Raw genomic sequence first — 18,019 nt, 5'->3', positions numbered from 1 at the left:
ATTCCATTTCTATTGCCAGTTTCTTCAGAAGTGACAACACACTCTCACAGAGTGAATATTCGTACGAGTTGGCTTCGAGTTGGCTAAATCATATGAATTGGATTGTATGAAATCGTTTGACTTTTGCAACAGTCAATCAGATGACTCTCCCTTGTCTCCTTCTAAAACGCAACAATTACATTCTTTGGTCATACAAAACATACTCTTTACGCTTCAAATCATCCTTATAGACTCTTCTCTATGGTTAGGTTTAGATAAGGGTTTGGGAAAGGCCATAACCATGTCATGAACATTGGGAGGGGGGAACAAACCATTTTGGGCGTGGAGGGTCGCAGGTGTTGAGGTCACAAATATAATGGTCCTAAAAATGCAATAATTTTCTGAATAAAGGCTTGAAATGCGATAAAGGCCCAAAATTTTATAATTTTTGGTTTTAAAAGGTACATGTATTTTTAAAGTTCATACAGTACAAGACAAACACTGTGTCTGCATTGTTAGCAGTTTGCCTGTTTCAGTCATCTTTTCTTTCTTTTGTGTGCTGTCTCAAAGAAAAGATGAATATAATTTGAATTTCTTTTCATCGTTGATGTATCTGTAAAATGACATGAGTGTGTCTGCTGGCTAGCAAAAAATAAAATACACAAAATTATTTACTGCCCTCAAGTTGTCCCTCATTGTTTTTTCCTCCCAGTAGAATCTTAAGGCAATATTATCTTCAAGAATCTTAACGCTGCTCTTTTCCATACAAAAACAGTTCAAACTGAGCACTGCTGTCAAGGTCCAAAGAGAAGAAAAAAAAATAATTATAAAAAGATCATAAAAGTAGTCCATTCAACACAAAACTGTTGTGTGGCCCCAGAACGCTTGGAATATAATGCACAAGTCATATGGACAACTGTTATGATGTCTTTATACTGAACCTTTAATAGTGCTTTATAGTATTTGTCCTTTTTGAAGCTTGACAGCTCCTGCTCACTATAAACTGTTATTCTATGGGATAAAGCTGCTTAAAATATCTATTTTTATGTTCCAAGAAAAACCCAGCATATGGGTTTTGAACAACATAAGGGTGAGTAAATGAGTGAGTAAAAGTACATTTTCCATTTTTAGGTGAACTACTTTAACTGATGGCTCATTTTTTGAGCACAGACCTGACAAGACATACTCAAAATAAAATGGTCTCTTTTAAAAGACTCTTAGGAGATGCTGTACAAAATTCAGAATTAATTAAAGACATAAAGAAATTATTTAGAAAATCTTAAAGTTGATTTTAAATTATTACTTAAAGGTGCAATATGTAACAATTTTCATGTAATATTCGCCCATTTTTGCCAATGTGTGAACGGCTTGTAACGCAACTTAAAAAATGAGCCCTTCCCGGACTTCCTAGGTTGCCTATTAAAGTCTATAGACTGATTTTCATGTGAAGGGAGCGGGTCGCTTTTGCCGGGAAAATCCAAAGGATGTGACGTTTATGCACACTCCTGAGAGCCTTGCCTCAGTAATTGCTTCCCTTCCGCTATTCAACAGCATCAACAGACAGTCTGCAACACTAGGTAGCGTTATCTTAGAGATGAAATCCAGCAAACGTCCAGCTCCCAGCACAACACTGACTCCTACACAAACTCAGAGTAAGCCAAAAAACAAACAAACAAAAAAACATTTATTTACTGAATCCCGTCTGGCTAAGCGGGAACGTGATCGTGGGCGAGCGAAAACAAGACTGAACATCGGCAGGGCATTGGATTCCTGGAACTTCGAAAACCGACCCTGAATTGGCGTTCTTCTAATTGGACAGGTAAGCTTACATAACAGCAAAGCATGTGAAATATAGTGCCATAAGGATTGATCTGTGTAATTTTAGCTAAACTACAATAACACATGAACTGAATGCTAGACAATGTTCAAGATAATGCAAAAAGCTCCATTCATTACTGTAACGTAACTTGGTTATACAGAAAATATATACAATCTATTATTATAAAACAATAGCGCATCGATATATCAAAATGACAGTTGTGATGGAATCACATCAATACTGAATTGTGTCAACATATTTATAATGTACAGTCTATTTTATAAACAGCTACTGTCATCATCCACCAAATTTAGCTAACAGCTACTGATAAAGCTGGCTAGCTAGCTAACGCCGACATAGGCTATCGTATAAATGCAGTCAGTGTATCATGCAAAGAAAAGTGATTACTTCAAACTACAGTCTCGTATAGTCAGACCTATATCCACGCTTTATTTTAGCCCTGTTCCAGCACTGGAGAGTCAAATATAATATACAGTCTCAAAGTTTGTAGTAAAACAATCATAACTGTGTAATTTTAATTATGCTACCTCATCTGTCAGCATGATGTCGGTGAATCACGTTGTCTCTTTGTATGTTACGTCATTGTTTTGGTCGATGCCCGTGCGCTCGCATCCCTATGGAGTGTGTGCACGAACGAGAATTTTCTAAAAAGGTACTTCAAAAGCTTGCCTGATTACCACATTCATTCAGTTCCTTTACAATATACACACATTCACTCTTTGTCTTGAGCCTGATTTGCTGAAAACTGCTCCGTTAATGTTTTCACATTCACAGTTATGAAAGACATACAAATCATGTACTGTACATGACATATTTTCAATTAAAAACCGCAAATTTCGCCAAAATAGTTTGCACCCTTGGAAATTATTGTCGGTCGGTACAACATTTCAATCATAAAACAGTGGTCAAGTATTGCATGTTTAGTTAGATACATCTCACATGACACAAACACTCTTATCCTGAACTGTTAGCTGATGCGTGGTGCTGGAATAATCCACGAGGTTCCCATTTAGCTTCTTAAATTTAAGTCCCGCTTTCATCGATTTGATTGGCTCATATGACATTGATGAGCGGTGTTAGACTACTGAGCATGGTAAAAAATTTATCTTTTTTTAAACCATTATGTTATTCCTGCAACAACTTAATGACAATTAAACAGCGGTGCATAATGGACTACAGCAGAAGAGCAACAAGGATATCAATTGGGGGGACAATCTGGCCATATCTGATTATTGGGGGGACTTGTCCCAATCAAAGTATATTGTGGTTACGGCCCTGTGTTTGGGTTAGGGCATAAAATTAATAAACGTGTACTCAACATCTGACACACGGAAATTTTGCTTACTTCTGCATTACACATCCCAGCATTTGCATAAACGAACGACCTCGTAAGATTTCATACGATTTAACCAACTAGTACGAATTTGTACGACTTCTCATGAGATTGTGTTGGAAGTGACGATTTTGTTCTCTTGAACCCATGGGATGAAAAAGCTGCTCTATTTGCAAATTGCTTTTGCAATATTTCGATTTTTTGTACAAGTTAAATTCTTACACGAATTTCCTACAAATTTACGCATTGCTATTTTCCATATAATTAAATTGGGGTGAACACTAACAAGCTCTAAAACTTACAAAAAAGCACCATAAATGTATAATAAAAGTAATCCAAATTTGGATCCCAAAAGCATCCTCTGATGCATTCGCCAAGCGCATTGTTTTCATTAAGAAACCTTTGGCGTCAATAGACTGAAGCGAAGAGCATCGGAATTTTATAATTGTGAAATTATATGTTCGGGACAATTTTGTCATCGTGAAATGAAATGTTTCATTTCATTTGAACAAGCAACATTTATTCACAGTGGTTAAAGTTTCATCAGCAACATTTATTAGTTTGCAGTGGTTAATGTTTTATCTGTTGATTTCTGTACACATTCTGCTCTGCTGAAGTGACCTGATTTGTTCCAGGTCTTCCTGTCGCTTTGTGTGAAGAATGTACCCAAATTTAGGTTTTTATTCAACACTCACGGTCCCCTGGCATCTGCCATAACACATCCTGCTCTCGACTCATTGTAACACATTTAGATATTGTCACTTCGAGAAGCGTCGCCTTTTATGTAATTTTCAGAGCTCAAAAGCATCTTTCCCAATTTTTCTATTGTATGGAGTAGATTGTATCCTGCCAAACTTCACATTTTGTGTTCCACTGAAGAAACAAAATTGTTCAGGTTACAAACAATGGGTAAGAAACCTAGTTAATTAAAGAATTTATATTTTTGAGTGAACCATTCCAAACCACAGAAATACATTGCACTGAAGACTCCCAAATAATCAAACATGATAAACCTTAAAATTTCTGCATGACCCTACACACACTTTGCAGATAACTGTAACCGTTTCAAGATGTAAGGCATCAGGAGTTTTCTTGATCTCATAATTGGTTTGGCAAGTAGTCCATTTATCAGATCAGCACAACAAAGCTGGGTGGCAGATGAGGACCATGTTTACTTCTTCACTTAGAAATGCATCACCCTTGGTGTGCTGCAAAATCATTATCACATATAATCCTGTTATTTGCAGGATATTTTTTTTCTCTCACCCTTAGGAACCAGAAGACAGATGAAGTGCTGGACATGGCAGATATAAATGTGATTTATTACCCCCAAAAGTAGGCCTATGGGCAGACTTCAGTAATGCTATATTAAATAAACACAGAGAGTGTTTCATAGGTTTGCAGTTCTGATATTTATTATATTATACTTAATGGTCCTTTTGCATCATGACGGGATCAGCGTAAATGCATTACATAGCCATTTCGTGGTGATTTGTCCGGTTTATGTCATGATTTATATCTCCCATTTACCAAGTGCAGATGTGACCAGGATCAAAAGGTTAAGCATACCCTCTCTTAAGAAGAAACTTATTAGTAGAACCATACCTAGTCATTCTCCAGATTTTGTTGAGGGTGTTCTTCCTCAAATCTATACTAATTTTATTGTATATAATACAACATTTTAATACAACAAAATTTCGGACAGTATGAAAAATGCTAATAAAAACAAAAAGGAGTGATTTGTAACCATTTGCTCTATTGAAAGCACTTCAACTAAACATTGTATGATGTTTTTACCTTGTGAAATTCATTGTTTTTTATATTTATTTATTTTTTATTTTTTTTATGCACAGTAATTTCAAATCAAATGACTGCAACACACTCCAAAAAAGTTGGGACAGGGGCATTTTAAGACTAATAACAATTTGATGAGTTAAAATAACAAGGAGATGTTAAACAGGTGACAATCGTGTCATAGTATATAAGAAGCCTCCAAAAACAGCCTAGTCCTTCAAGAGCAAAGATCATTCAAGACTTTACAATTTGCCAACAGATGCCTCAGCAAACAATCTAGCACTTTGAGGACAATGTTCCCCAAAGACAAATTGGAAGGATTTTGGGCATTTCACCCTCTACAGTGCACAATATAGTTAAAAGATTCAAGAAATCTAGTCAAATCTCGGTGCGTAAAGGGCAAGAAGAAAACCACTCCTGAATGCGCGTGATCTTTGATCCCTCTTATTGAAAATATCATTCATTTGTAATGGATATAATGAACATGGGCTTGGGATTACTTTAGTAAACCTTTGTTAGTCAACACAATTCGCCACTGCATCAACAGATGCAAGTTAAGACTTTACTATGCAAAGCAGAAGCCCTACATCAACACTGTCCAGAAGCGCTGCCGACTTCTCTAGGCTCGGTCACATTTGAGATGGAAAGTAGAACAGTGGAACTGTGTTTTTTGGTCTGATGAGTCCACATTTCAAATAGTTTTTGAAAAACACAACCGTCGTGTTCTCCAAGCCAAAGAGGAAGAGGACCATCCAAGCTGTTATCAGCATCAGGTCCAAAGGCCAGTGTCTGTATGGGTCAGGGGTGTGTCAGTGCCCATGGCATGAGTAACTCGCACATCTGTGAGAACACCATGAATGCAGGCAGATATGTAAAAATTTTGGAGCAGCATATACTGCCATCCAGCACCATATTTTCCAGGGATGTCCTGGCATTTTCAGTAGGACAACTTCAAACCACATACTGGCCGAATCCTGACCATCTCCAATTGAGAATGTGGCAACGAAGACCTCGTACAATTGTGCAGCTGAAGACCTGCATAATGGATGAATGGGGGAAAATTCCACTTGCTAAACTTAACAAACTTGTATCTACAGTGCCTAAATGCTTAATAAGTGTTATTAGAAGAAATGGTGATGTTTCACAGTGGTAAACACTCTATTGTCCCAACTATTTCGGAATTGGGGTTGTAATAATGTATGATACAAAATAACAGTAATGTAATATGATACAATTTAATTAACACATTTCTTTCAAAAACCAGTTTGTCTGCATAATCATTGTTTCTATACAATAAAATTGTCTATGCAGTGGTATTCACAATATGAATCAGATAAACAATTGAAAAATAAAGCTTTGACAAAAAGGCCACATTCTTTTAATCATGACTTGATGCTTGAACGCACTTGTAGGTGGCATTATAGCCAACCTAGTCTCATAAAGTGAACGTTACTATAACTACATTATTATAACAACATTTTTGCAAACTGACTTTTACTTACTGCATTCAACATTTCACCGCAGTTTCCTAGTGAAATTACCACTAGAGGAGCTACGACAACTGTGCGTTTTATTCACTTTCATACAAATCATGACTTCAACGGCTGATTATGACTTTATAAACATGAAATTCTTTGCACTATTACTCACACACTGTGTTATTATATCAAAACACGTTTACTCTAACGCATCATTTGAAAAACTACACATTTTAACACTTGTATTACAGACTCACCTACATTTACACACTTAATGTGATTTGATTAGCTTCTGCGGTAGCTCAACTAGCAGAGTGTTGGACTTAAATCATGGAGGACTGCGGTTTGAGACCAGTCAAGCACGCAAGTTGACACGTGAGACGAGAGTGTCACAGAAGTGATGTGAGATGAAGTGGTTGCTTCAGAAAATTCGCTTTTCATTTCTCATTTTGTATTTGGACACTATCAGTTAGGTTTAGGCATTGGTTAAGGGTAAGGGTGTCTGTTTTATGTCTACCACTCATTTCATTTTAGATCGCTATTGGTTAGGTTTAGGTAAAAGTTTTAAGTTTTAAGTTAGGAGATACATTTTACTCATTAAAACCTACATCTTACATTCACCTTAAAAACCTCTTCTGATTACGTTTTTGTCGCCCCCACCGGACATTTCACTGGGAAACTTAAGCCAAATGTGTATAAAAGGCACGTAATTTCGTTTTGCAAAAATGTTGCCAAGGTCACGTAATTGTCATGAGATCAGGCTGATAATAGCATATTTGCCTGGATTTACCTGTTTATTTTATCAATTTAACTTGTTTTCCAACATGATCACACGGGAAGTCGTCATGTTGTTTCCAAGAGTTCCAGTACCCTAGGATTGGCCACATTATGCAGACTCACTGACAAGTGCCATCTCCTATCAGACATCTTTGCATCGACTCCAATGTGTTTCCCTTCCCCTGTGGTGTGTTAAGTCCACAGCATGGGATACCCAAGTTCAGATCCCATGTTGAAACTAGGAAGTAATTGAGTTTGCATAATCAGTGACAAGTGTGATTTGGAGATTGTGTTTTTTCCCTCTTACATTACATTTTTAATCCACTGACTGAGATTTAGGTCTGGGGGATGGGTTGGGGGGTGCATTTTATGAAATATGCATTCCTCTTCACTGTATTACATCCCGCACAGCTGAAATCAACTCGCTTGTAGTGCCCCTCTGTGGACATTTCACCTGGAAAACGGAGCTCACACATGTCCATACGCCCAACAACACTTACCGCTTTAGCCACTGGGGGCAGTGTTTCAGATTTCGGTAAGAACAGACTGGTTTTAGATAAAGAAAAATCAACCAACTGTTTTGATTTCATTGTGAGATCAGAGGAAGGTCGTCCAAGTCAGTCCAAGCAATTGCATGTCTTTTGTGTGCAGTCCAAGAACAGATTGTTGAATGATGAAGTAGCCATCAGTAAAAATGCAACCCCTGGGTCAGGGCCAGTGAGCAGCAAGGCTGATTTATTTCCTTGCAGGGAAGAAAACACTGTTTTCATGAAAGTATAACAAGCGCCAGGGCTTTATTAAGTGTGCTGAGCCATACCTGGGTTACCATTCTTGAAACGTTCAAATAAGAATTAATTACTTTGCTTGCTGGCTGATTTTCATTTTATGCTGTGTGTAGGCAATGCACGCCCAACAAAAATCTGTATCCCACGTTGCTTTCCAGGAGATATATGCTGTTGTTCGCATCAAGAGGCAGTAAGTGTAATTTGCAGACAAAACCTTAAAATCTTTTGAAGGATGGAGTTGCCTGCCATAATTGCCCAGGTAGCATCCTAAAATACTATCAGAATATCCTTTTTTTTTTTTTTCAGTCTATTATTTATCATGAAAAAATGTTATATGTGAAATGGATGAGGATATCTAAGCATGTCAATCTATGTTTTGATGATGTCACAATGAATTAAGATGAGTTAATTGTCCAAACGACAATATAATGCAGAGCATCAGGAGGCACAGGCTTTTTCCACTTTCAAAAGTTTCTTCTCAAAGTAATTTGAGGGAAAATCACTGCGAGTGAAGTAAAGACAAGTGCTGCATGAATTAACCAACACATTGGCATCTTTTACTGGGCAACATGCAACATGGAAAAGCAGCACACACAAAAAAAACCAAGCTGACAGCTTGCTGACGCATGTGCTTAATGATGAGCGCCTTCTTGTGCTCCACCATCAATATTTCAGACTTGAAGCTCTCATGTCATACATTACTGAAAGCATCCTCGCCAGGCATTGTTGTCGCCTGTTGCTCCTTATCACTGGAAAAGGACCTTAAAGCTCTGTCCACCAAGACAGATTGCCAGATAGCTTTGTTGTAAGCTGAAGTGAGAGGTGTGAGGCAGACTTTTGGATTAACTGCTTTTGTAATTTAGTGTGTGAAGAGGCGGTGATATGGATAGTGTGCAGCAGATTGCAGCCTATGTTCTTGCTACCTCTTTTGGCTGGCCTTTTTATCTAGAGTAATGACATCTGTCTGGCAATGTATTCTGTCTTACAGAGACACTTAAGTCTTTTTCATGTCTTATTAATCACTAAAAGGATGGATCAGACAAAAATAAATATAAAACTGATACATGATGCTTTTTTATATTTGCATTGTATAGCAGTGGTTCTTTTCTTGTATTTGAAGATGAGGGCATGTCACGCAACCTGGCCATGTTGGCATCTGGCAAATTTAATATTTTATATTAAAATACTGTAAAGTTTGACTGGACTCATGGCTTTTGATGTCAACAAAAATATGGAAAATATTTTCTCCTCTCTTTAAATAGTTGATGAGCCTATTTATTTTGCTTTACACATGATGCATGATTTTATGCCCTACACAACACGATCAAACAGGAAGTTATCATATTTTGGTAAGCAAAGATCGATTTCAGCTAAAGAACCTTTTGGTAACACTTTACATTAATGTTCCCTTTTTTTATATATATATATAAAGGGGTTCATTATTGACTAATAATTCATTTAAAAACGTATTATTAATTATTGATATGTGGTTATGACAGCATGCATAAAAAGCGTGACTTTCATGCAATACCTGCCAAATAGTGAGCCATTTACCTCACGTGTTATAAATGCTTAATAACATTCAACATTATTCAACATTAGTAACCTATGACACATTTGAGGCATTTATTTATATAAACACAAAGTGTATTATAGCAAAATAACATAATTGCTCCATTTAATCTCACTATAAAAGTCATTTTAACCACATTGTGACAAAAAATTTAGCCATTTTGTGTTTTGATCAATATAAGTATTTACAAGTGTATTTATTAAGCATTTATTACATGTACGTTAAAATGCTCAGTATTTGCCAAGTATTGCATGAAAGTTTCCCCTTTTACTCATGTTATTATAATAACTGCATATCAATGATTTATAATGCATTTGTAAATGACTTATTAGTCATTAATAAACTACTTTATAAAGCTTTATCATAGGGAACATTAATGTAAAGTTATACTACATTCAACTTACTGTCACCGAATTCACAGTGAGGTCAGTCTATAATTTAAAATGAATCAACCTTCATAAGATTACACCATCAAAAATAAATTTAAGGGTTAGATTCAAGTTACCACTTTTTCACAGTGCGGTTAGTTGCTTTTTATTATTTGTATTTAGCAACAGACCTGTGATGCATTTTTGGGTCCTGACCGTCAAGCTGAGAACCAATGGTTTATTTCTTGTTTTGGTCCCTTCTCCCTTATTTGAACTCTCAGGAACTGGCTCTGCTAATACGCTCTGCAGTTCTTGGGGACAGACTGCAGGCTAATTGTTAAACCCGTGTTAATCAGTCCCAATGCTGTTGTAGGACAAGCTTCTCATGGCAGCACCTGTATTCAGTAGTTGGAGTTAATCACCTTACTTATCCTTTAAAGCACCAAACCCTCTTAGGTTAAAAGCCAGATTAGCAGTAGAGACAGACACTTTTATTCAGTATTGAAGTTGCTTAGTTTGTGGTGTCAGGAGATTTAGGGGTGGATGACCCCTGCATTGACTGACTCCTTGACATGCGAGTTGGAGCATTTTATTCAATTCATTTGCAGCTGTCTTGCAAATGTTTGCTCTAAAAGAATAACATTGAATTAATTTAAATACTCACGGTGCAGTGATATTTCAGTGCATTTAGTGCATGGTTAAACTAACATGGCTTTTTATGATGAACTACTGCACACAAAAGTTGCGAAACAGTTTATTGTTCACCCCAGAGAAGTTCAACTCTGGTCCATTATTTCCTTTTAATAGGAAGAGATGCAGGACACATGAATATATGAGATGGGTCTCATTTCATGCACAAAAACAGGTTTGTTTAACTGCCTATAAAACAGAGAGAGAGAGGAAGAGAAACAGAAAGAGATTACTACCTGCTGAATGGCTGACCTCATTCTGTTTGAGCCAGAACACATCTGGTATCTTTGTTTAATAAGAGTGTTGTAAATAGTGAGGATTACAGATCACTTTAGGGTGGGGGTAAAACATCATGACAACATGGCTCTTATCCCTTATAAATCTGCCTGTATTTGTTCCTGAAAATCTGCAGGATTAATGAGTATTGAGATATGGGCCGGTAATCTGGTCCATTGCTGGCGTCACCTTTCATGCTGTGCGGGATGTCCCTTAATATCCCATTCCAGACCACTTCCTGTGGCATCCCATTTGTTGTCTCTATGGATGTTATATTAGATTAAGAATTCATGTGTATCTTTAAAAATGTTGTTTTGTTAGTTTCCAACCTTACCTTCTGTTTGAATTCAGTGTAATATTTTTATTAAACTTTCGAAAACCATATAAAGATTAATTTAGAGTTCTTTAGAGAATTCAATGCATTTTTATATTTCATAATACTTTCATCTACACATTTTCTCTTCCAAGTAAGATATAACCTTAATTTAAGGTTGTTTTGTGTCCTTTGAGTGATGGGGAAAAAAAAAAATTAGTTAACATAATCCACATGGCTTTATCTAATTGTTTCCTCTTCATTTCAAATGTGATAATAATGCTGTAAAGAACTCAAGTCACATCCTCCATTTAAGTTTCAAGTCCAGCAGTTGGTGAGACTATATACGTTAACCATGCATTATTGAAAATAGGAATCGGCTTTGTACAGAGTGGTTATCTGAGTTACTGGAGTCTTTCTGTCAGCTCAAACTAGTCTGGCCCTTCTCTGTTGACCTCTCTCATCTACAAGGCATTTCCATCTGCAGAACTACCGCTCATTGGATGTTTTTGGCACCATTCTGAGTAAATTCTAGAGACTGTTGTGCATGAAAATCCCAGGAGATCAGCAGTTACAGAAATAATCAAACCAGCTCATCTGGCACCAACAATCATGCCACGGTCAAAATCACTGAGATAATTTTTTCCCCCATTCTGATGGTTGATGTGAACATTAACTAAAGCTCCTGACCCACATCTGCAGGACTGTATGCATTGCACTGCTGCCACACGATCGGATGATTTGATAATCTCATGAATAAGTAGGTGTACAGGTGTTCCTAATAAAGTGCTCAGTGTGTGTATACACTGTATATTTATAGTATATACTGTATATACAGGTTTATTTAATTGCATTTATTCTTTATATTCGATTCTATAATTTTAGTTAACTGTAACTATAACTTTCATTTATTTCAGTGGTATTCTGTGGTATTATTGGGGGTGACAAAGGCTAAAACAGATACAGTATACATTTTTTTTATAGACCAATTAAAATTGAAACTGTATGTCTGGGGATATTTTGGAGCTGGGGTAAATTTTATTCTGTGATGTGATTAGCTTGACCTGTACTGTAAAGCACTGAACATGGATATTGACAACTATTGTTGTACACTTTTGTATTGTAGCTGTCATGAATCCCGCCATTGTTCCTCCCGCTCACCATCAGATGGCTCCATCACCTGGGGATTGACTTTAACTCTCTGGACTCCATTTCCCATAATCCCCATACCTGTCAATGATTACCTGTTCACCTGTTTCTAATTCATGCAGCTATTTAAGTCTCACTCTCACTTGCTGTCACTGCAAAGTCTTGTTTTGCCCTGGCTGACATTTCTGAGCGGTTTCTGAGGTTATTATATTATCTGTGTATTATCCTGGACTGTTTCACCCTGTTTTTGATCCTTTGCTGCCTGCCTACCATTATTGCCTTGGTTACCTGGAAATAACCTGTGATTGTCTGCCGCCTGCCCCGACTTCTTGCCTGTTTATTGTATACCCCTCTGGACTGCCTTTGATATTTCTGCTGATGATGACTGACCCCTGCCTGTCTGTATTACTACGCTTATTATTATTAAAATCTGCACATGGATCTCAACTCCGTTGACTCATCTTTACAGTAGCTTGGCTGTTATTGATGCAAAAATAAATTAATCAAAAGTTAATGTACTTTCTTCATCCCAGAAAAGGCTATCAATAGAAGAGATTTATTCAGCCCAGAGCTAACAACACCCCTCAATTAATTTACTGATTATGGAGATTATATCATGTGTTTATCCTTAACCTATTCTGGCTGTTTGTTGGGTTCAAAAAATGAAAGCAAAATTTATAGTAGTTCAAAAGCAAATCCTTTGCACTTTTATTATGTTACATCAAATAAGCACACTTATAATACATTCTGAAATAAACAAATGTGACTTTTACCTGCATTGTGACTTTTAATCTCCTGCTAAATTGCACCTGTTGAGATACTCCTGCTGAAAAAACATCTAGACATACACTACCGGTCAAAAGTTTAGGGTCACTTACTCTATTATTATTTTTTTCTTCACATTTTAGAATAATAGTGAAGTCATCAAAACTATGGAGTAACATAAATGGAACTATGGGAATTATGTTGTGACTGAACAAAATCCAAAATAAATCAAAACTGTGTAATATTTTAGCATCTTCAAAGTACTCACCCTTCGCCTAGAATTTGCAGACATGTACTCTTGACATTTTCTCAACCAACTTTTGAGGTATCACCCTGGGATGCTTTTTAAACAGTATTGAAGGAGTTCCCATCTATGTTGGGCACTTATTGGCTGCTTTTCTTTATTATTTGGTCCAAGTTATCAATTTCAAAAACTTTTTTTTTAATTACATTTTATATTTATAATAAAATAAATTAATATGGTGGCACAATTATATTTTTGTCTACAAAACTAATTTCAAACATTTAAGCATACGCCTTCAGATCAAAAGATTTTTAAGATCATGAGAAACATTTCAGTCAAGTGTTTCAAAACCTTTGACCGGTAGTGTAGGTTTTTATTTTATTTGCTTATGGCAAACTACTTAGGCTTGTCTCTAAAATTAAATCTTTCAGTCTGTCAGAAGCCATCAAAAGTACAATCAATGACACAGTCACAAGTTTGGCAGAATTAAAGCCTCTAGCCCAAGTAGGTCATTACTCATAGTGTTGTTTAAATGCTGCTTCACTCCATTGACCCATGACAACAGCAAGTGTCTGAGGACTGATGACCCTCTTCATTTTGCCTGTCCCAAGAGGTTTCATGCTCGTTGCTCTTAATAGGATCTGTTAACTTACCTGGAGATATACACTTTAGTCTCTCTTTATTTCTCTGACAACATTTATGGATGCAAAATAACAGCTTGTGCTCCACATATTTTAAATAAAACCCTCATTATAGTGTTCATCAATCATTTTTAAATTTCATTATGGGAAATTTTTAGAAGATGTATTTACAGAAGTATTGGGCAAAATTCAGAAATTAAGAATTCCTGAGTTGGAATTTGAATTGAATATGCCATGGCACACAGGACATCGAATTGGAATTTGTATATCTGGAAGAGCAATTTATTTAGTCCAATACAAGGTTTGCCAAAACAAAAAATAAATAACTAATTCAGACTAATTATGCCTCTTTATTCCATATAATATGTAGAGTATATTTTTTCTCAATATATTTAAGCCCATGCATTAATGCAGCCCTGGCTACATGTAAAACCTTAACTAATGTGACATTAAAATGTGTTATCAATATGCCTCATTCTTTGAGTAGAATTCACATTAGGTCAGTAAAAGAGGTTGTTTTAACCACTCGGTGATATTTAAAGTAATATATATTCAGTAGAAAATGCTTAATTGGTCTTGTTTACATTCTGAATTCATGATGCTAATGCGATAACCAGAGGTGGGTAGAGTAGCCAAAAACTGTGCTCAAGTAAAGTACGATTACTTTAAAAAAAAAAAAAATTACTCAAGTAGAAGTAAAAGTGCTAACATAAATAATTACTGAGTAAGAGTAAGAAAGTATCCAATTAAAAGAGTGCTCAAGTAGTGAGTAACTCGTTACTTTCACAAATGACATAATGGACTTTAACTCCCTAGATTCCATTACATAATACACATTTAACATGTATTACAGAATTATTATTATTATTATTTTTATTATTCATGGATTTCTGTCATCATTCACCATCATGTTGTTCCAAACCCAAATTACTTTCTTTCTTCCATGCAACACAATAAGGAGATATTACACAGAATGTTAGCCTGAGTCACTATTTACTTTCAGTAAATGTGTTTGTTTTATTTATTTATTTATTAATTATATATATATATATATATATATATATATATATATATATATATATATATATATATATTGAAAGTGAATGGTGATTGAGACTGTCAGTCCCTAACATTCTGTCTAACATCTTTTGTGTTCCACAGAATACAGAAGGTCACATGGGTTTGGAACAACATGAGGGTAGGGAAATGATTACAAAATATTAAATTATGTCTGAGCTATCACTTTAAAGGGATAGTTCACCCAAAAATTAAAATTCTCTCATCATTTATTCACCCTTATGCAATGCCAGATGTGTATGACTTCCTTTCTTCTGCAGAACACAAATTATGATTTTTAGAAGAATATTTCACCTCTGTAGGTCAGTACAATGCAAGTGAATGGGTGCCAAAATGCTGATGCTCCAAAAAGCACATAAAGGAATCATGAAAGTAATGAATAAGTCTCCAGTTAATATATGTCTTCAGAAGTAATATGATAGGTGTGGGTGAGAAACATCAATATTTAAGTCATTTGTTGTTAGAAATTCTTCTCTCAGCCCAGCAGGGGGTGATATGCAGAGAAGAATGTGAATCACCAAAAACACAAGAAGAAGAATGTGAAAGTGATCTGTTTCTCATCCACACATATCACATAGGTTCTAAAGATATTGATTTAACCAGTGGAGTCTTATGGATGACTTCTTTAGCTTTAAAATGTTGGCACCCATTCACTTGCATTGTATGGACCAAAATTCTTCTAAAAATCTTAATTTGAGTTCAGCAGATGAAAGAAAGTCATACACATCTGGCATAAGGGTGAGTAAATGATGAGAGAATTTTAATTTTTGGGTGAACTATTTCTTTAAGGGCTCATGCCAGATCTGGATGAATTTGTCAATAAGAAGAGAGTTTTGGAAACCTTTCTAGTAATGATTATAGTGAAAATGTGAACAATGTCCCACAGGGATATTACACATAATGCTGAAATATAAACCACAGCAAGATCATGTTTTATTAATGCCTACTTTCGCTATATCATAGCTTTTAGTTCTTAGTTGCAGTGTAGTTACAGTTTTCAGTGTTTTCTGCGTAGGGCAGAAAATACTACTCATGACATGCAGGACACGAGACGACATCATGAAAGTCTAGGCGGCGACCGCGTGGCTGTACTGATGACACAATTTGCGTCACACATACTGTGCGCGGAGCAATCAGCAACGCAGATTCACGTAATATATTTTGTTTGGTCTTAAGAGCTTGCAAATCTTTCTTTGTTAGGACAAATTTGTTAAGCTAGTTGGGAAAACATTCTTATTTAACTGGTACTGAATTTACTTTTCAAGTTGAGATAACAAATATGCTTGTTAATTCAACTTGAGTACAAGTTGATAGAATTACAAAGTACAGTGTGTTATGTTAAATTTTAAAGGCTGTTGTCAACTCAAAAATGCTGAAAGCCAAAATCATGTTTTACAGTGATTGAAGTTTTTGTATACAATTTAAAGTGCTACCATTACCACATCTGCAGAATAAGTATTTAGAACATTCAGACATTTAAACTCAAATAATTTATTGTGGTAATATTGCTTTATATCTATCAAATATATTTCTCAATGGACAGCCAAGGAGATAATTCTACTTCATATGTCTCTACATAAGCAAGCATCCCTATGGATATCAGATGCAGACAGTATCCCCTCAGAGATCACGCACCATCTGACAGAGCTCTGGCCTATGCTCCACGACCCTAGTGGACATTAGATTACTGCCCATTACCCAAACACTATTGATAAACGGCCTAGCGGTTATCTGATCCTCTGTGTCGTGTTTTGATCACCCCTGTTAGATAGAATTTAACCCTAAAAAGTCAGTTGAATCTCTATGTGTGAACTAAATTAAACTGATTATCACTATTAAGGAGATTCACCCAAAAATGATCATCATTTACTCACACTCATGTTTTTCCAAACCAGTATGACTTTCTTTCTTCTGTGCAACACAAAAGGAGATTATCTTTTTTCCTGGACAATAATGACCTATAAAAGAATTTACTCTCAAAAATAAACCCACCCTGAGAAATATTCACCAGAGTAAAAAAAAATGTGACAACCAGCCCCGGACTACAGTATATGTTAACCCTCCATAACACACGTGATACAACATCCAAACATTTTAACCTCAAATAGCTCTCTTTTCAGTTCAGGAATGTCTATTCAGCCTGGCAGTGTGGGATTTTGTCTGAATACATATCACCAATGTTAGTGAAAGATGACAGCTTGTGTACTCAAGCCTTTGGGGAAAGACGTGCCCACGATTCAACCAAGGTTTTGTTCTCGCTCTCTATGCCCAAATCTCCCTCTTTATGCAGCAGCCACTAACAGGTCTCGGATCAGTGATCCTGAAAAGAGTGCAGGAACTGCCATGTTTGCACTGTCAGAGAGCTCTGTTTGATATGCCATGTTAAACAATTTATTTTTAACATTTGAATAAAGGTTTTGTTCTCGAACTTGAATAGGAGCTGTTGCCCAAAGGTGGCAGGTGTGAAGTCTGAATTAACATTTCTCTTCATTCCAGTTGACATAATGTGAAACATAATGTGAACCCAAAACAGAAATAGAAATTTTTCTCTATGATATTTCTCCTTATAAGATTTTTGCATTTTTTAAAATATTTTTTTGCATGCATAGTAATTAAGGATGCTCCAGTGTTTTGGCTGCTGATATTTATTGGCCAATTACTGACTAAATTAAAACCATCGGCATATTGTTTCTTAGCATGAAAATGGTGATATGAAAAAACGATGGCTTATTTATAAGCTTTGTAAAAACTCTGTAAATTAAAATGCACAATCCAGAAATAATAATAGCCACAAAATAGAAAGGTTAGCACTCCTAAGAACATGTAATATTACATTTTCATTCTTTCTCGTTCTTATGTTAATGTGGATATACCACAATACATGAACAGTTGGCACTTATGCATAGGCTCCATGATCAGGGAAACCATTAAAAACGC

Source organism: Myxocyprinus asiaticus, chromosome 32, assembly GCF_019703515.2.
Source record: "Myxocyprinus asiaticus isolate MX2 ecotype Aquarium Trade chromosome 32, UBuf_Myxa_2, whole genome shotgun sequence".
In the NCBI taxonomy this organism is placed as follows: Eukaryota; Metazoa; Chordata; class Actinopteri; order Cypriniformes; family Catostomidae; genus Myxocyprinus; species Myxocyprinus asiaticus.
The sequence above is the reverse complement of the archived record's forward strand: the minus strand, read 5'-3'. Positions refer to the sequence as shown.